Source organism: Dermacentor albipictus, chromosome 3 (genome assembly GCF_038994185.2).
Source record: "Dermacentor albipictus isolate Rhodes 1998 colony chromosome 3, USDA_Dalb.pri_finalv2, whole genome shotgun sequence".
NCBI classification, from domain to species: Eukaryota; Metazoa; Arthropoda; class Arachnida; order Ixodida; family Ixodidae; genus Dermacentor; species Dermacentor albipictus.
In genome coordinates, this window is record NC_091823.1 from 117,105,396 (window position 1) to 117,125,926 (window position 20,531).

At 51.6% G+C, this 20,531-nt stretch overlaps 1 protein-coding gene across 4 annotated transcripts in view; it reads left to right on the top strand.

Annotated features, from left to right (window-relative positions):
- The first annotated feature begins 10,843 nt into the window (after window positions 1-10,843).
- LOC135915619 (uncharacterized) overlaps window positions 10,844-20,531 on the top strand; it is a 33,880-nt gene continuing 24,192 nt past the window's right edge. For 2 of the 4 annotated variants that reach the window (XM_070536675.1, XM_070536678.1), the window contains exon 1: window positions 10,844-11,026. The gene's annotated coding sequence lies outside the window, so the exon portion shown is untranslated. Of the gene's footprint in view, window positions 11,027-15,574; window positions 15,715-20,531 lie in introns of all 4 variants that reach the window. The other 2 variants (XM_070536676.1, XM_070536677.1) reach the window with 2 other exon arrangements.

Genomic DNA, 20,531 nt, shown 5'->3' on the forward strand with positions numbered 1-20,531 from the left:
TGCGTCGCCTCTAGAGGTGGCGGCACACTGCGTGGTGCCTTCTTCAGGCGATTGCCTTCTCCTAGCAGGGCAGTGCGCTTTGTCTCCCTGGCGTCTTTAGCTACCTGACGTGCCGCCTTCAGCCGACTTTATTCTTCTAGCGCGGCAGCGTTCATATGGACCAGTGCACAACATGGCGTGGTGCGATGTGGTGCGGTGTGGTGCGGTGGAGAGTGCCGTTGTGATCATGCACTACACCCATTTTAAAATTCTGGCTAGTATCATCTCCAACCAATCTGCTTTGGCGGTTGCCATTTATTCCTAACATTTACCCTCGATTACGGGACAGGGTGCAATTTCTTCGCTTGCCGCTCGAAATTCCAGTTTGACAGCGTTTGGCCAACACATCTAGTTAATCATTGCGAAACCAGGCGGACGACGCAAGAAAGTTTGGGGCCGAACCATTCATATAGTGGCCCATTAGCTAGCGAAGCTTTCCATCGCCGACCGAGAAGCTATATGGTACACTCGGCATCCAGAAACATTCTCTTGAATTTGTAATTCGCCCCAGAGAAACTCCAAGGAGGTGGCAACTCGCGCTTCTGTCGCTTGGACGCAGAATAGAACGCTCACGATCGGCCTCCAGTGCGAGATCTTCGTCTGTAGCCTGCGTTGGACTCCGACGATTAGACTCATCTGCTTACATCCGTTCTTCGGAGCTAAAGCCATTGGCCGTATCCTCAACTTTCGCACGGGCGCGTTGTCGCTGGTTATAGTCGATTATCTGCTGTCGACGCCTCTCCTCGTATATACTCGGCTTGTTCTTCGGCCGCGCACAATGAGTGGTCTTCCCACTTTTCTCATTTTTGTTGGAGTTGCAACTGTTGCAGTGGTCCACCGGTGCAATGCACAATCCGGTTCTTACACAACACGGCAGCTGCCACGGCTCACGTCCCCGTGTTTTCCCACCACAACTGCCGCGCCGCTGTATTCAGTCCGGACGACAGCAGACGCAGTCGACAGCAATGGCGGCCAGCGCGGGTGGACTGGTCAAGAGCGGCGAGCGGTCAAATCCCGTGTATTTTTTTCCTCCTCCGCCATACTATCGTTCGTTATCTTTTTTGTTCACTTTACAGACGTTAAAAGGGCACTGAACTTCCCTTCGGGATTTGCGAAAAAACACATTCAGCTAATGGTACATGCTGCTGTGAACATCTCAGCCAAATTTTGCACTCGTGCGCGACGCGTGGGGCTCACAAGCGGAGCACGAAGTCACCTTTTTTCTCAAACACTCTCGTTTCAAAACAAGCCATTTTTCTCACTCTCTTCTGTGTACATTATTTCGTCATAAAGCACATTCCCTTAGACGGCTCATGTTGGCTGTTGTCTGACATCAGTCAAGAAGGGTGTTTGGATCAGTGTACTTGCTCCTACTGTTAACGTGGATATTATTGACGCAGTTAATTAAACGGACTGAAGTATAGCTGATGTAAGCGAAAACCTCGCTTTAAATTTTCATGTGGATGACCGCACTTTCGGGTGAAGCCAGCTCTCGTCTGCTGACGCTCAGCCATGGCTCAGCGGCGCCCAGAGCCAGCGCGTCCGCATCCGTTCGAACTATTTTTGACCGAACTGCCGTTCCGGCATCGCCGCCTTCGTACCTCGTTTGTTTCGAGTGGTTTTGAACACGAGAAGTAATCTCAAACCTTACGAAGCTTATGATGCGGCGCTGCTACTTAGTTCCATCGCGGCTGATCCCATGGTGGTCAGTGCGTACACTGAGTACAATATGCGAGCACGGTGTGCGGGATCCATCGGCGAGCTCTTAGGCGCGCTAACGATGCAATTACGCACGCAATTGAAAGAAGCCGCGCACAGACGACATTACCAACAATGGTTTGGAGGACCAGTCGCACAGCTGCGCGCACTCAGAAGCAGGTGACCGGAAATACCGTGTTGCCAATAGTACCCAGCACTCGTTAATTTGCGCGAAAATAGCAGCGAAAGAAGAAACACAACATTGAAGCCTGGTGATGTAATGTCGTGGGCGGGGCATCACCATAGGCTCCGCCTCCATCCGTCTGAACGGAGGATGTTGAGGAGGAATAAGAGACAAATATTCTTCTCGTGATATCTACGCTCCTTCTAGGCCTTTTTTAAAAAAATATTTCCCCTATATGTTTCTGGGAGGTACAAAACTCGTCCGAAGGTGCTTTGGAGGCTTCACAGAAAGGTGGTTCAGGCCCTCTTTGACCAATCCGGATGCCCCTCCCTACGGTACCACGTAGCGCCACCATCTTTTTAGAGAAATTTACGGACGTTAACCAGCCCACATACTCTCCCTATGCAACCACGCATACCAGTCATGCATACACGTCCGTCAGGTAAACAGCTTCGCTGTAAAAGGGGTACATATTCGCTCTTCTACGACCCCATTCTTTGCCTCCGTTTTGGTGTTTTACGCAGTTTACCAACACAAAACACTAACTAGCTTGTCTGCTACCCTACAACAGTTGACAGCACGATCTTTCACACTCAGTAATTCCTTTCTCTTTTGGTCAACGCCTACGGGCATTTGCCTTAGTCACCTTAGGAGACGAATCACTTTCATCATCATCATCATCATCATCATGATCATCATCATCAGCCGGGTTACGCCCACTGCAGGGCAAAGGCCTCTCCCATACTGCTCCAACTACCCCGGTCATGTACTAATTGTGGCCATGTTGTCCCTGCAAACTTCTTAATCTCATCCGCCCACCTAACTTTCTGCCGCCCTCTGCTAGCTTCCCTGTCCTGCCCATGCCCTTTGTGCATATCAAGTTCCAATTGTTGTGGTTGGACCCTAGTGCGTGATTCATCAACGCTGGAAAGCAATTGCCCATCGCGTCAAAGTATTCATGTTTAATTCACCTGTAATGACCTTCGGCTTGTTTTTATTTAGTATTTACACGCCACTATTTTGACACCACCCATCCTAAAACATCCTTAGAAGTCAAATTTTGTAACGCAGCATTTTGAGTTCTCCAAATGGCAAGCTGCGGTGGCTTAGCGGCTATGGTTCTGCACCGCTAAGTACGAGGCCGTAGGACCACATCCCCGGCCGAGGTGGCCGAATTTCAATGGGGGCGAATCGCAATAACGTCCGTGTCCCGTGCATTTCGGGTAACTTAAGGTACCCCAGGTGGTCAGTCTTAATCGGGAGTCCCCCCCCTAAGGCGTGCCTCATACTCATGTCGTGGTTGTGGCGCGTAAAACCCCATAATTAAATTTTTAATTTCTGCGAATGAACACTTGCCTGCAGTCAACGAACTGCTTACAACAAGAGTGCGTGGCACGTAATGTTGTTTTCTTTTTTATGTAATAAACTGCGAATAATGACGCAGTGCTGTGAGCTCCGTTCCTGCGTATTAGTATTCCCTTTCCATTCTAAAAAGTTTGCCCATTCTACCAAGACGTGAGTGCGCTTTTGAGGCGTCTATGAAAAAAGAAAAGACGTAGTACGTAAAGATCCAAACTTATTGATTCGTTGCACAAAACAGATGTCCGCCCAAAGCAACCATGGCCTCCCGTACAGTTACAGTCGCAAATCGATCCCAATTACACTAGCGTTAAAATAATGCTACGGCACAATATGTGCGATCACGAAAGGCCAGCAGTGTGAAGACGACGACGACGATTTAGAAGCTAGCGCGGGCTGTTGCCTCTTGGCCAAGCGCAGCGTATTTTCCTTGTAAATATATTTGTACATAGTTTGTCGTCTGCGTCTTCCTACGTAACATATTTGGTGGAGGTGGACGTTCCCTGTACCTCGTCACGGAGCTTCGCAGTGGACGGTACGTCGAGCCTACCTTCATGGCTCCCGGCGACGCCAACCCGACTCCACCGGCTCCGACACCTGCTGCCACTTCGACGACCTACATCACCCTCTCCGCTCCCCGTGATCCTGGCGTATTCTCGGCAAAAGATGGGGAAGACGTCGAGGACTGGATCAACCTTTACGAACACGTCAGCCGCAATAACCGGTGGGATCCAACTATCATGCTCGCCAACGTCGTCTTTTACCTCGGTGGCACACCTCGAATTTGGTATCGGACGCACGAAGATGAGCTGACCAGTTGGGATTCGCTTAAGCAAAAGCTTCGAGACTTGTTCGGCAACCCCTACGGTCACCAACTTGCCGCGCAGAAGGCCCTTTCCGGTCGTGTGCAGACGTCAACGGAGCCCTACGTCACGTACATTCAGGACGTCTTGGCTCTGTGCCGCAAAGTTGACACCCACATGACTGAGTCAGACAAGGTTTCCCACATCCTCAAAGGCATTGCCGATGACGCCTTCAACATGCTCGTTTGCAACAACGTAGCCACGGTGGATGCTGTTATAAAAGAGTGCCGCCGCCTGGAACTCGCCAAAAGCCGACGTATTGACCAGCAGTTTGCCCGTCTGCCCAACACCCCGGCGACATCTTCCTGTGCCGACGCTCCTCGTCCCAACAACATTGCCGATGTTACCAGGATCGTCCGGCGTGAGGTCGAGGCCGCCTATCCGGCTGCCTTCGACTCCAGTCCCACCACCGCATCTGCAGTCACGGTCTCACTGATCCAGGCAGTTGTCCGCCAGGAGTTTGAAAACATGGGCCTTCACACCATCTGCTCGGCCCATCGCCCTGATACCCGCCCGGCTTCTTCGATTTCGCCCCGTGCCGCATCTTCTTACCCACCACGTTTCCGCAACCCATCTGAATGGCGCACTGCTGACGACAGGCCTATTTGTTTCCACTGCCATCGCATCGGGCACATTTCTCGGCACTGTCGTAGTCGCTGGAGTTCCCCGATCCGGTCTACTTATACTGCCTACTCTCGCCCCTCAGGTGGCCCTTCTCGTCCCTATGCCGCACGCTCCGATAATGCCGCCACTGATTCTCCTGCAACGAACCGCCCCTATTCTCGTTCGCCTTCGCCCCAACGACGACAATCTCGCTCTCCCCAGCCCCGTCGCTCCTATTCGCCGACTCCCTTCGGACGCCGCTCCCAGCCGGAAAACTAGACGATGCAGCGCCTCGAGGTGACGCTGCATTGCCCCCTACGCCGCCAAATCCTCTACTGACTTTGCCCACTCATCTGAACCTTCTTGACGTGCAAGTCGACGGTGTTTCTGTGTCTGCTCTCATAGACACTGGGGCGCATTTGTCCGTCATGAGCGCTGACCTTCGTAACCGGCTCAGGAAAATTGTCACGCCCGCCACGACGCCTGTTGTCCGTGTCGCCGATGGCGGAACAGCCCCCGTCATTGGTATGTGTACCGCCCGCGTCTCCTTCGCCGATCGCTCAACAATCGTGCTATTCACAGTCATCGCCCACTGTCCCCACGACATCATCCTCGGCTTAGACTTCCTCTCCGCACATTCTGCTCTCATCGATTGTTCCGCCAGTACTCTCCGCCTTGACCTGCCTGTTCTGGATCCTGCTGAACCACACCCCAGTCGCCTCAGTTCCGCCGACTTCGTTCGCTTGCCACCTTCGGCACTGACCTACGTTGACCTAGTGTCATCCCCACCAGTCCCCGACGGTCACTACATCGCGGCTCCTATGCCAGACGTCCTCCTTACACACGGGATCACAGTACCCCATACAGTTTTATCTATTACGGCGAATTGCGTCTGCCTGCCATTGGTCAACTTTGCCTTGACGACACAAGTGCTGCCACTTGGGATGTCTTTGGCCCAGCTTTGTTCATTCGAGGATCACTCAGTGGCATCCATTGCAGTAGACGACACTTCATCCGATACTCCTCTCCCATCGCAGTCGACAAATTGTACCATCGCTGACTTACGGAAAATTATTGCCCCCGACTTGCCCTCCAAGCACGCTCGTGAACTCTACCGCGTTCTGTTTTCCTACCACGATATTTTTGACTTTAACGATCGTCCTTTAGCCCAAACTACAGCTGTCAAACATCGCATTAATACCGGCGATGCCCCTCCCATTCATCGCCGCCCGTATCGAGTGTCACCAGCTGAGCGTCAAGTTATTCACGCAGAAGTTCGCAAAATGCTTGCCAAGAACATTATTGAACCGTCATGTAGTCCTTGGGCGTCACCGGTTGTGCTGGTAAAAAAGAAGGATGGCTCATGGCGCTTTTGCGTGGATTATCAGCACCTTAACAGGGTTACCAAAAAGGACGTGTATCCCCTACCTCGGATTGATGACGCCCTTGACTGCCTCCGCGGTGCTCGCTATTTCTCCTCTATTGACCTCCGCTCCGGCTATTGGCAGATTGCCGTGGACGATCTCGACCGCGAGAAGACTGCCTTTGTAACACCCGACGGTCTTTATCAATTCAAGTTGATGCCGTTCGGCCTATGTAACGCTCCTGCCACTTTTGAACGCATGATGGACTCCCTTCTTCACGGTTTCAAATGGTCCACGTGCTTGTGCTACTTGGACGACGTTATCGTATTCTCAGTCCTGGACGTTTTTCGGCGAGCCGGTCTGCAACTCAACGCATCGAAGTGCCACTTCGGCCGTCGCCAGATTACCGTCCTTGGACATCTCGTTGACGCGAACGGAGTGCAACCGGCCCCAGGCAAGATCCATGCTGTTACGCACTTCCCTGTTCCGAAGTGTGTCAACTATGTGCGCAGCTTCATCGGCCTTTGTTCGTACTTCCGCCGTTTCGTGAGGAATTTCGCCGCCATAGCACGACCACTAACCGACCTTTTGAAAAAAAGACGCTCCTTTCCAGTGGGGCGATAACGAGGCCTCTGCATTCTCTCATCTAATCGACATTCTCACAACGCCTCCCGTTCTGGCCCATTTCGATCCTTCTGCGCCTACCGAAGTCCGTACTGATGCCAGCGGTCACGGAATTGGAGCAGTACTGGCACAACGCCAGCGTGGCCACGACCGTGTTATCGCTTACGCCAGCAGGCTCCTCTCACCCGCGGAGCGCAACTATTCCATCACTGAGCGTGAGTGTCTGGCCTTAGTTTGGGCGGTTGCGAAATTCCGCCCATACTTATATGGCCGATCCTTTTCCGTTGTCACAGACCATCACGCGCTTTGTTGGTTATGCTCATTGAAAGACCCTTCAGGAAGACTTGGTCGCTGGGCCTTACGCCTCCAAGAATATTCGTTCTCTGTCACCTACAAATCTGGCCGACTCCACAAGGACGCTGACTGCCTGTCTCGCTACCCGGCAGACGAGCCTGACGACGCCGACAGTAGTACCGCCGACGGCATTTTCTCTGTGTCTGCCTTCGCTAACATCGCCGATGAGCAGTACCGAGACCTATCGCTGCGAGTACTCATCGAGCGTCTGCGCTCTACACCTACCGACGCATCCGTTCGCCGATATGTCCTCCAGGGCGGCATTCTGTACCGAAGGAGCTTCCTCCCTGATGGCCCTGATCTTCTTGTCGTGCCAAAACATCTACGACAGACTGTGCTCTTTGAGATGCATGACGCACCCACTGCAGGACATCTTGGGGTAACCCGCACGTACGACCGCGTCCGCCGCCGCTTCTATTGGTCTGGTCTCGCTCGCTCCGTTCGACGCTATGTTGCTGCCTGTGATCCCTGCCAGCGTCGGAAGACACCTCAGGTGCTACCTGCCGGTCATCTCCAGCCGATCACCGTCCCTGTGGAACCGTTCTTTCGTGTTGGATTAGACCTGCTCGGTCCCTTTCCCACGTCATCCTCTGGGAACAAATGGGTAGCCGTCGCGACTGATTACGCCACCCGATACGCTATCACTCGGGCTCTCCCTACCAGCTGCGCCACTGACGTCGCGGACTTTCTCTTGCGTGACATTATCTTGCTTCATGGCGCCCCGCGACAGCTGCTTACTGACCGTGGTCGAAACTTCCTCTCGAAAGTTATCGCTGACATTGTGCGTTCCTGCTCCATTCAACACAAACTGACTACTTCATACCATCCTCAAACCAATGGCCTGACAGAGCGGTTAAACCGTACTCTTACCGATATGCTGGCCAAGTACGTCTCCAAGGACCACCACGACTGGGACATTGCCCTTCCTTACGTAACATTTGCGTACAATTCTTCCCGGCACGACACCGCCGGATTTTCTCCCCTTTTATCTACTGTACGGTCGCGAACCTACCTTGCCCCTAGATACGGCACTTCCTCCTGCTGCGGTCTCAACAAGCGAGTATGCGCGCGACGCCATCGCCCTCGCCGACCATGCACGTCAGCTTGCCCGTGCTCGACTTACGGCCTCACAGACCACTCAGCAGTGTCAGTACAACGCCCGCCATCGTGACGTACAGTTTTCACCTGGTGCGCTCGTGCTCCTGTGATCGCCCTCTCGTCACGTCGGACTTTCAGAGAAGCTTCTTTCGCGATACACAGGGCCCTACCGTGTGCTGCGCCAGGTGACGCCTGTGACTTACGAAATTGCTCCTGTGGGCTCAAGCTCTCCTGTGGCATCTAGTGATGTCGTACACGTCAGTAGGCTCAAGGCCTACTACACTGCTTCCGAGTCCGATCTTTAGTTGCTCCGGGACGGCGCTTTTGCAGCCGGGGGTAGTGCTACGGCACAATATGTGCGATCACGAAAGGCCAGCAGTGTGAAGACGACGACGACGATTTAGAAGCTAGCGAGGGCTGTTGCCTCTTGGCCAAGCGCAGCGTATTTTCCTTGTAAATATATTTGTACATAGTTTGTCGTCTGCGTCTTCCTACGTAACAATATGTCTCCGACAACATGTGCTCAATAATTAAAGACTTGTTAGCGGGTACCTTGGATAGCATTCGCGATTGTCGTTGCCGGACGCTTTACAATCCAACGCGTGTAATCGCGGAAGGAAAAGGTAGGTTCACCAGAGAAACCATCGAAGCCGACGCAATTCTGCAACGTGCTAATAATTGTGTCAGTGTGGCTTCCGTAAACGTCCTCGTCAAGTAAACAGTGCGAATTGCCATCACCGAATCGCCCGCCCAGACTTGGAGCGGGGAGTATCCGCAGATTGCATTTATGCGCCTTCGCTCTGCTTTCACTGCATTGCTCCTCGCGCGAAGCGTACGTATACTTCCTCTAAAAAAAAATGGAATTGTTAGTTTAGCGCTGTCCTAGTCTATTCTCGTTCATTCACGTCTGTGGCGCTGGGAAAATTTACCAAGTTTCACTAGCCGCCCTTACACGAACCTGAAAGTAGCGCGTCGAATTTTTGGGCGCAACACTGTGACATGCGACAGCGTTTGCATGCGCGCATCCACATTTGTTCGAAACAACCTGGAACCAGTTTCCGTCGATTTGCGTGCTGCCGGTGAGTGGAGGAGAGCTCGCGGTGGAAGCCACACTTCTCCCTCAGTGTGATACGCGAGCGTTTGGATGAAACGCGCGAGACAGCTGGCCCCCCTCTCGAAATACCCTCCCCTGTCGCATCAGCGCAATTCTCCTTCCCAGCGTATTACCGGTGTATGCACGAATGCGACAAGCAACAAATGGGACGCTACGCGCCAGTTGTCGCATTCGTGTCAACGCCGCTACTCACGTGCAACAATATCCACGTTTCGTCATTACGTTTAGAGAGCTCCGCTTAGGACATGGCTGAAGTGGTGAACCCTAAGACACAGCCGACTTTGCCAAGTTATGATAACCAGCGGAGACTACCAGCAAGGTGTCGGCAAGGGAATTTTTTTCCCTGAACATCCGCAGGCAGTGGGTGTGCTGGGATCAGTCAAAATCGTTACATTATTCATGCCTATAAAGGTTTCTTCCTCTAGAACTAGCAATTTTTCTCAAATACAGCAACAAGGTCACTTCCATAAAGGCATATTTTAATTCGATGGCCCTACAGGCGAACTTCACTCACTGTGGACGTATCGCGTGCCTCTGAGGAAAACTCCGAGCCCATCCCGAATGCGCTGCTGCTCGTCAGCTGCTGAGAGGGTTAGCTGTCACGGCGGAAGAAAGCAACAAAATGTCGCACTGACGCAAGCACCGGACGTTTCGAAGGGCGACTTTGGCTCGAGATGAACGTCATTTTGATAAATTAGGTTGTGCATGGTCGCCTATGACGCACGCGCACGCACCTGTTGCGACGTCGGAACACTGGCAGTATATGTTGCCGCAAACTTTAGAGCGTTAGCGGTGCCATGCCCTGGCCCAGTTTTTCTTCAGTTGCATTATCAGCAGACTCAATCCCTGTCCATCAAGAAAGCACGCTTTTGCGTTCACACTCGCAATACACAGTTGCCCAGTACGAAACGGTTATATGAATAAAACACCGATCTCTCATCTTTTATGGTGCGAAGCAATTTCTATGCCAGATTGCCAGGAAAATATTATTTTTCATGGTGTTCGCAGGACACGCGTAAAACAACACCAATGAAACGACAGAGAAGAGTGAAAGACCACTTACTTTAAACTAATTTTACTTTTATTACGAATATTCAGATACACCGTTACCAACTCGTTTAGGCTCCTGCCCTTGCACCAGAAGATCAGGGAATCAATTCTCATTCAACAACCCATTGACTGTGACTCTCTCTCAACTTCTGTTCGTTAGCACAGTAGCGCCGAAAGAATTCAGATTCCAGATGTTACTAAACCCGCATACGAAGCCTATCCTGGCGCTCTCCTACTAAGGCAGAACAAGGACATTCTTGAGAAGTATTTTACTTCCCCCCAAAGAAAAGGATGTCAATCAGTTCATCTATTTTGACGTCGTCAGGCTTGTCGTCCCAGAGAAATTGTCAGGGAGAAACAACCTTGTGCGTAGACTTTCTTTCTCCTTTTGCAAGGCACCTGCGCAACTGCCGTTTCACAATGGAATCCATGACGCATGTACTACAAAGGCGTCAGGCACGAACGATTGTGCAGATTTACTAAGACTGCATTGTCCGCGCATAATGCACGAACGTGCCTTGTCCCGCACGATTACTTGTATCTTTAAGACCAGCAGGCACGTGATCGACTGTGCAGGAAAGCGTGGGCATACATGCTACCGCTTACGACAAGCTTATCACAACTTCGGGAGTTGAATATTTGCGCGATCCAAAGGATCAGAGAAGTGAAGAAAACTGTGAGTAGTTAAATTTACTTGCCAAAAACTTAAACAAACTTTGCATAGCTTACTATATAGAGCGTCCCCCTTAACGTTCGCTAAGCTGTTGAACGAGAAAAAAAATATTTACAAAACACTGTGCAAAGTAGAGTTTCATGACCTTCGGTGTTCTGTTGTCAGAAGTCAGAAAACAAAACACCGAAGGTCTTATAGTTCTCTCTTACATTGTGTTTCTTAAATATCTTTTTTTCCTTGAACAGCTTTTCTAACGTTAGTTGGGACACACGGTATGTAGCGCTAGTGCAATATACACCCCTTCAGCAACAACGAATTTCGTGAATGCACAGTCGGTGCATCTAATTACTGTCGTTCAGGAAGCTACTTCATTGTGTTTCATCCACCGTAAATTTGTAAATATAGATCTTGGGCTTAGGCTAGCTCGTAATACATTATGAGTGCTACGTGTGCTTTATAATTGCTTTCGGAATCAATTCCGAGTAACTTTACAAATTCACAAAAAGGTTTGCGAAAACACTTAGCGTACCTATTGCTTCAAGCATACGCCGCTTTTGAAGACAGCTCTAACAAAATTATTTTTCAGCAGTGCTGTAAGTGAACCATGTTTACATGTTATTCTAAAAGAAAACTAAATAGAACGGCATGATTCATTGGCGGTGATGGTCAATGTAAGCAATAGCCGAAGGCTTTTAGAAGCCACCCGCCACGGTGCCTTAGGGATTATGGTTTGGCGCTGCTAATCACAAGGCCAGCGGGATCACATCCCGGCTGCAGTGGCTGCATTTTGATGGGGGCGAAACGCAACAATGCCTGCGGTGCCGTGCATTGTGGGCCCGTTAAAGATGCCCTGGTGGTCAAAATTGTCTGCAATCCCACACCACGGCGTGCCCGATAATGAAAGCATGGTATTGGCACGTAGAACTCCAGAATTCAATTCTTCCAGAAACCTATGCGCTTTAATAAAGAATGATGCACTAGAAGGTGTACAAAAGTAGCAGTGAGGATAATTATGTAGCACTTGTTATTGCATTGTGGTTTGGTCCCGTAGAAGCCAGATTTAATTCAATTCTTCTGGAAACCTATGCGCTTTGTTAAAAAATGATGCACTAGAAGGTGTACAATAGTAGTAGTGAGGATAATTATGTAGCGCTTGTTATTGCAACATAGTTATGTAGTGCATTTGTAGTAGTGGTACAGACCGACTTTATGTAAACCTTTCGGACATCCCGAAGATCTTGCATGACAGCACGAGCGCTTCATAGACCTATAAAAGTCGGCGTTCGGCAAAGAGCGTTGTACGCAAGCCAGATGGCCGTTTCGCAAACCACGTGGCCGTTTCGTCAACGATTTTTGTATCGACGGCAAATGTCCGACCAACAAACACCACGAAAACGGGCGAATGAACCAGCAGACGCTCTTGGTTTTAATGCCTCATGCACGCAGTCGTTATTCGGCACTGATGTATGTTATAAGACAGTGCTTTCTTGCCATTTTATTTTTAGAGCGCAGCTCTTTGGCGTCCGTTCCTGGGTTTCGCGTCGTCGTCGGCGTTGTCGGCCTCGTAACCAGCTCCGCCCCCCTTCGCTGGAGTGGGAGACGAAGGACGCGAGCCGCGAATGGCGGAGACCAATGAGAGCGGCCCCTTCAGTGACGTGCGCGCACGATGCTGGTGTCATGCGGACCCTCCTTACGGCTCGATGCGCACTCGTGTCTGGTCTCAGCCGATCCGCTCGTTTCGTACTATCGTCTGCTCGCGCCAAAGCTCTCGCCCGCGCCTGTTTGGTTCTGTTGGGTCGGTCTCGTTCGCGCTTGTTTTGGTTGTTATTGTGTGAGATTGTTTCTCAATCTGATTGTATGCGCTATGCGAATTGTATAGTACTTTCTGGAAGACATGCGGCACCAGCGATCACACTGGAACCTTTGACGTGTCATGTATAAACGCCGGCTCGCTTGATCCGCAGATCAGATTTTCGACCATTACCGACTCTGCTACATGTCTCTCTCAAATTCTTTGCTTCAAAATATCGCGAAATGGAAACACGTATAGAGCTGTGCTCAAATTTCGCATTAGGGAGTATCGTAATCCTCGGATAATTTTTTTATCTCTGGAACAGGACGCTGCCACGTTGGTTGATGCTCTTAACGTTCTCCATCAAACGTTTCTTTACAATGCTGCAACGAAACATTTTCCCGATCCTCACGGATGCCGGTGCGGTGATGGTGACGGGGCGTGACAAATAACGGTTGCTGTGAATCACGCGTAACATAGGTGGCCCGATGCATATAAAACTCTATAGTCGGTGATAACCTAAGAATTACAAGGTTATATGTACCATGTCCAGCTTGAGCACAATTTGCATAGATGAGCCAGCCAATTAGATTCGCTTATTTGCCTGACGTCAAATGGTTTGACTTGTTAAAAACAACTGTTTTTTTTTTCGTACATGTCAGTCTGTATCTCTGGTTTCTGGACAAATCCCTAAACGTCTGGTACTATATTTATGCGTGAAGTTGAGATTCGTGCAGAGCCATTGCTGACATTTTAGCTTCAAACAACTAGATATATTTTCCAGTTAGCCTAGCTGTAGTTAATGCCGTAGCAGAGCAAAGGCAATATACTGTAAGCGAATTCCAGCATGCTGTGATCTGTTTCACAGCTGACGGGCAGGTGCACTTCCTTTTCTGGGAGGAGATTATTTGTAATTCTTATGTTGTCACCGACTATATATATATATATATTGTTACGCGAAGGACAAGTCCGTAAGGCAAGTCACTATTTACAACAGTGGTTGCAGCGCGGACCAGTTCGTTCTTCCTTCTCTTTACTCGAGTGATGGCACCCACGTGCCTCGTTCAAGCATTCAAATACCAAACACGTGTAGCATAATTCCGCGGTCGCAGAAGCGACGTCCAGGAGCGTCTAAATGTCATCACTGGGAGGGTGTTCCTGCTTCAGTCGTGTAACGTACACGATATCACTGGACTAGGAAGCAGATGGGGCGTCAGGGGCGATCTCATAGGTGACGGGAGTCACGGCACGAAGGACTCGGTAAGGGCCTGTGTAACGAGACAGCAGTTTTTCTGACAGGCCATCCTGGCGCGACGGAGACCATAGAAGCACCAAAGAATCAGGCGGGAAGTCCATGTCTCGGTGTCACACCGGTGTTACAAACGGCCTGCAAGGGGACTGACCTACAAAATTTTCCCAGCCAGCTGCTGCTGCGGGGGTGGCGAGCTTCCTAGAAGAGACCTGGAACCCTTCCCCACCTGCTGCAGCAGCTCGTTTTGTAGGGACGACGATGTGCCGCATCAACACCCCCTCGGCACCTCTATGACTAAACGCAGTCGGCGGACTATGTAGATTAGCCGTCACCATCACGGCTTTTTTTGAAGTGGTTGAAGTCCTGGGAGAAGAGTTTGGCGGCCGTATCACGGGGCTTAGAAGTCGTCAGTCAATGAACCGACGCGGCGACCATTGTCTGCGGAGTCAACACTGGGATGAAGAGGAGCCTCTTCGGGTCATACACCGTGTCTGCCAGAACCCTCTCACCTAGATGTGGTCAGTGCAACCTGTGCAGAAGTCAGTGCCGAAACTCTCCCCCTCAAAGGCGGATCGACTACGATGACTTTGAACAGTCCGAATTGGTCGGCGATGAACTGCCGTTTTCTCTCCCCTAGGGATCTAGGGAGGACAGAGTGTACTTAAGGAGCTGTTGGCGGCTCCTCAGTGTGCATTCCTCTCTCAGTCATGTTAGACTGATGAACTGTGAGGTTCTCATGTAGATACTGTAAATAAATCCCATATTGCTCGTTCTCGATGCGAACAGGTCCCTCATTTCAACAACGTCCTCAGCGTGGTTAAGTTGAACGAGGGCATGGGCCAGCTACCATCAATTTCATGCCCGACCCCAACCATCAAACCGGTCATACAAACGCCTTTGACTCTCTTCGGATTTCAGAAGGCGGTCACAGGCAATTTCCTTTACGTTGGCACAACGGGCGATGGTATCAATGCATATTCACTGGTCCGTGCCGCGTGAACAGGGAGGGTTGTGTCTAGGGGCAGTGCTGGTTCTCGGCCGAACAGAAGGAAAAATGGGGAATAACCGGCTGTGTCGTGGCGCAAGAAAATATAAGCAAATGTGACAAACGGTAGAGCGAGGTCCCAGTCAGTGTGGTCTGAAGAGACATATTTCGCGAGTATGTCTGTGAGAGTGCAATTCAGACGCTCAGTGAGGAGATTTGTTTGCGGATGGTATGACGTAGATAGCTTGTGCTTCGTGGCACATGAATGCAGGATGTCCGCGATAACTTTTGATAGGAATGTCCGGCCACAGTCTGTGAGAAGTTGTCGCGGAGCTCCATGTAATAAAATCACGTCGCGTAGGAGAAAATCGGAGACATCTGTGGCGCAACTTGTAGGAAGCGCTCGCGTGATGGCGTAGCGCATGGCGTAATTCGTGGCCACTGGGATCCACCTGTTCCCAGCGGTAGAAACAGGAAAAGGACCAAGTAAGTCCAAACTAACCCGAAAGAATGGTTCCGCAGGAATGCCGAGTGGTTGAAGTTACCCAGCAAGGAGCGTCGATGGTGTCTTGCATCGCCCGCATTTCTCACACGCAGCTACGTATCTTCGAACGGAGCGAGCAAGCCCTGGCCAAAAGAAGCGTCGGCGGATCCGGTCGTAGGTACGTGACAAACCCAGGTGACCGGCAGTGCGGAGGTCGTGTAGTTCATCGAGAACAGCCGAGCGAAGGTGGTTAATTATCGAAAAGAGTAATGCAGGGCCGTCGGGGTGAACGTTGTGGTGGTAGAGCACGCTATCTTGAAGTGTGAATATGCGAAGGGAACTGTCCGCAAGTGACGATTCCAGGCGGTCAATGATGATACGCAAGGACGGGTCATGGCGCGGCTCGTCAGCAATATGGTGCAGTGGAAAAATAGAGAGAACAAAGGCGTCGGTGTCAGTATCAGGCGTAGAGGTCGCGTCTTCGACTGAGTAGCGGGAGAGGCAATTTGCATCCTGGTGTTGGGGTTCCGGCTTGTAAGTCACTGTGTATGGATATTCTTGTAGTCGGAGGGCCCAATGACCGAGCCGGCCAGTAGGATCGTTGAGCGACGAAAGCTAACAGAGCGCATAATGCGCTGTGATTGCTGAGAAGGGCTTGCCATATATATATGGGCTGAAATTTGAAACAGCCCAGACGAGAGCAAGACATTCGCGCTCGGTAATCAAATAGTTGCGCTCTGCAGTCGTCAGGAGCCGGCTAGCGTAGGCTATAACGTGGTCGTGTCCGTGTTGGCGTTGCGAAAAGACGGCGCCGATCCCATAACCACTGGCATCGGTTCGCACCTCTGTAGGTGCGGACGGGTCAAAGTGGGCCAAGACCGGTGGATTGGTGAGTGTCGTGATAGGGCGTGAAAATGCGGCAGCAGGAGGGGAATCCCACATAAAAGGCACGTCCTTCTTCAGAAGTTTAGTGAGTGGTCGAGAGATTGCTGCGAAATTTTTCACGAACCATCGGAAATAACTACAGAGCGCCACAAAACTCCGGACGTGTTTGACAGACTGAGTTACAGGAAAAGCCTTTACTGTTCGAACCTTCTCCGGTCATGTTGTACTCCGAAAGCATCGACGAGATGACCGAGCACTGTAATCTCTCGGTGCCCGAAGTGGCACTTCGATGAGTTTAATTCGAGCCAAGCCTTGCGGAAGAGGTCAAGAATAGCTGCGACGCGCACAAAGTGCGTCTCAAATGAAGGAGAGAACACAAGGATGTCGTCGAGGTAATAAAGGCAAGCTGACCATATGAAACCTTGAACAGACAGTCGATCATTCGTTCGAACGTGGTGGGGCCACTGCACAAACCGAACGGCACAGCCTTGAATTGGTAGTGGCCATCTCGAGTGACGAAAGCGCTCTTTTCTTGGTATTTCTCATCGACAAAAATATGCCAATTAGCAGATCGAAGATCAATGGATGAAAAGTATTTGGCACCGTGAAGACAATCAAAAGCGTCGTCGATTCGTCGTAAAGGGTAAACGTCCTTTTTAGTAATTTTAAATTAGAAATTAGAAATTCTTAGACTAAATTAGGAACGCCACATGCCATCTTCCTTTTTGACGAGCACGACCGGCGACGCCCAAGAACTCGACGAGGGCTGAACAATGCCTCTGGCGGGCACCTTGTTTACTTCCTGCTGAGTAACTTGCCGTCTGCCGTGGACACGCGATACGGTCGCCGGTGAATGGGAGTAGCATCACCAGTGTTTATCCGATGTTTAACAACGGACGTCTGACCAAATGGTCGATTTTCAGTGTCAAATATGTCGCGGTAGGAAAGCAAAAAGCCATGTAGGGCGGCTGCTTGGTCAGGTGCGAGGTCAGTAGCCATCATAGGACGTAATGGGCCGTCGAGGTTCAAGGCATCGGGCAGGCAATCAGGATTACCTGGAGACGCGCCGGCTGCAAAATTAGTTACGTGGGAGTCTGTCACTGACTGGAGCGTGGTCACCGCTGTGCCTTCAGGTAACACTTGCTTCGCCAAGCCAAAATTGATAACGGGGATACACATCCGATTAGCGGCAAGGGCTACGACGCAGTGTGGCACAGAGATGTCGCACGCCTAGAGGACATCCCTAATAGGTGCGTCGACATAGTCGCCATCAGGCACTTTTGCTGTTGAGGCCAATTCAACGAACGTTTGGGTTTTGGAGGTAAGCGAACAAACTCTGTAGCGCAGAGGGTGTTCAGTTGTTCGGGGCGAACGTCTGAAAGAAGACGAAGCTCGAGGCACAGCGTACTGGTGGAACAGTCGATGAGGGCAGAATGCGTCGCCAGAAAGTCGAGCCCGAAGATTAGGTCATGAGGGCAACTGGTCAGCACGGTGACCAGGACTGAAACTTGGCGGTCAGCAATTCCTTTGCGAGCAGTGCACATACCCCTGACGGCAACAGTGGCGCCATTGGCGATGTGTACCGCTCGAGTGATGGCAGGCGTAAGAACGTTTTTGAGGCGACGACATAGGTTAGCGCTCCTTTTGGACACTTGCGCTCTAGTATGAATTAATGCCGCCAACGGAACACCATCTACGTCTGCTTTAGTTAGGTTCGTGTTGGTGAGGAGCGTCAAAGGAAGATTTGGACAGGACGAACGTGATGCAGCTAGTGCTGCATCACGTTCGTCCTGTCCAAATCGTCCGTCCTGTCCTGTCCTCTAAGAGCTGCACGGTATAGTTTTCCGTTCGTCTGTTTGGCGAAGAAAAGCGGTGAGGCTGCGGTGACGGGGAGCGACGGCGTTGAGGTGACGGCGACCGCACGGAGGAGCGGCTCTCAGGGGCATCAGAAGTAGGGTACAGACGGCGAGGTGAATAACGGCGAGCGTCGGCGTATGGCGAGGGGCAGGGGATGAGCTCCAGTACGGCAGTATCCAGGTGGTGCGGCAGTGGCGGGATACATGACCAACGCGATGGCAGCGGAAGCAGATCGGTTTGTACTCTGGGGTTCACCATTCAGCAGGATTGCTCGGTCTGGGAGCGAAATACTGGTCATTACTGGTTGTGGACATGGGAATGGGTGCCGAATCAGGTTGGGAAACAGAGCAGGTGGTAGGGATGCCAAGGTTTGCCATTTCTTGCCGTACAACGACTTGAATAAACGAAATAGCGGGGGCCACTTGGTCAATGGTACCGTCAGGGGGTCATGGATGAAGGGAGGCCGGACTCTCAATCTCACACCAAACGATACGTGTGACGTTCTCTTGAAATGGTCGTGTGGCGGTAAGAGCGGAGCAAGACGACGTGGCAGGGATGTTTTGGAGCCGGGAAAACTGCTGGACGAAGCGGCGGCTTTTGGCTACCTCGAAGCGGTGGCTTCTTTGACGATGGCGTCAACCGTAAAAACGTCGTTATAGACGAGCACAATGAAGGCGTCGTCCACGACGCCTTTTAGGATATGGCCCACCTTCTCAACCTCGGTCATGTGCTCGTCGACTTTCCGGCAACACGTGAGAACTTCCTGTATGCAGGAGACGTACGATTCGGTCGAGGACTGCACACGGGTGGCAAGCTCTTTTCGCGCAGCATGTTGGCGACCTGACGTGTTGCCAAATAGGTCGCAAAGCAGCTCTTTGAAAATGTCCTAGCTTGAGAGCTCGATCTCGTGGGTGCGAAACCAGACACGCGGTGTCCCATGCAGATAAAAGATCACATTGGCAAACGTGATGGTAGGGTCCCAGTGGTGGCTTTGGCTAACGCGCTCATACATGCTGAGCCAGTCATCGACGTCAATGCCATTTTGGGCGGAGAATGTCTCAAGATCACGAAGACTTGGAACCATAACGTACGTTGTGGTTGGCGCCGCAAGTGTAGGTGGCGACGTGGTAGGTCCATCGGAAGCCATGGCTGAGAAGACGATGGTGCGGCCGCTTCAGAGCTCTGTGGCGAGGATGGGGAACGTTCCACCTGCACCACAATGTTACGCGAAGGACGAGTCAATAAGACGAGCAACTATTTACAACATATATTTACAACAGCGGTTGCAGCGCTGACCGGTTAGATTCACAGCGCGAGCCCAGTTCATTCTTCCTCTTTTCTCGAGTGATGGCACCCACTCGCCTCGTTCAAACAATCAAATACCACACGCGTGTAGCAATCTATACATTGTCGGCTCACGGCTCTGGCTTCAGAGTCAGTGGCCAGCTGAGGCACTCAGAGACGACACACGGTGCAACAGCCATGCGAAAGGCAATCTTTACTGCCCGAAACCCCAAGCCAAGTAAAACCAACCCAATCGTCGTTCCTGACGCTCCGGCCACAGGCTCACTGCGTGTGGTACGGGTGTATGAGCCTGGCCCAAATGGGGATGATGGCAGCGCACCGGCGCAGCCATGCGGCCGCCTTTTCCACACTGCCCCCCCGCCCCCCCTTGCGGATCACAGATCCATGTTGAGGTCGAGGAGACACGCCGTGCGCGCTTATGGCTCAGGTAGAGCAAGTGCTTCCAAACCCGGCGGGTGCTCCTGGTGGGCAGCAAAGGCCTCTCTCAGAGAAAGAGTGGTCGCAAAGACCGGAGGAGAGTAACAGCGGCCCCCACGGTTCCTGGAACAGCCGGCTGAGGGGCAGGATTGCAAAACGCAGCTTCGGCGAGTCTGGTCTAATGGAGAGATGTCTGCGTTCCGGACATTTCCGGAACGCGGCATAAGGGTCAGCGTACGCGGGCTTCCTCTGGCGTGTAGGTTTAGGCTCCGAAATGGCTCGGAAACCAGGTTTGACGAGTCCCCGACGAGTGGCCGTTGCTGCAGCTCCCAAGGCAGCCACGAGACCCAAGCAATGGAGATATACGCGCGATCAAAAGCCGCCCAGGTTGCGACGGTGTGACGGCCACCTGGCAATGAACAGCGAGAAGGATGAGGGTACTAGAGGGCGCCCCGCTAGTGGATCCGCGGACACTGGCGGTGCTAGTGTTGAAAGCGGGACATTTGGAATATGCGCAGGGCATTGCGTGAA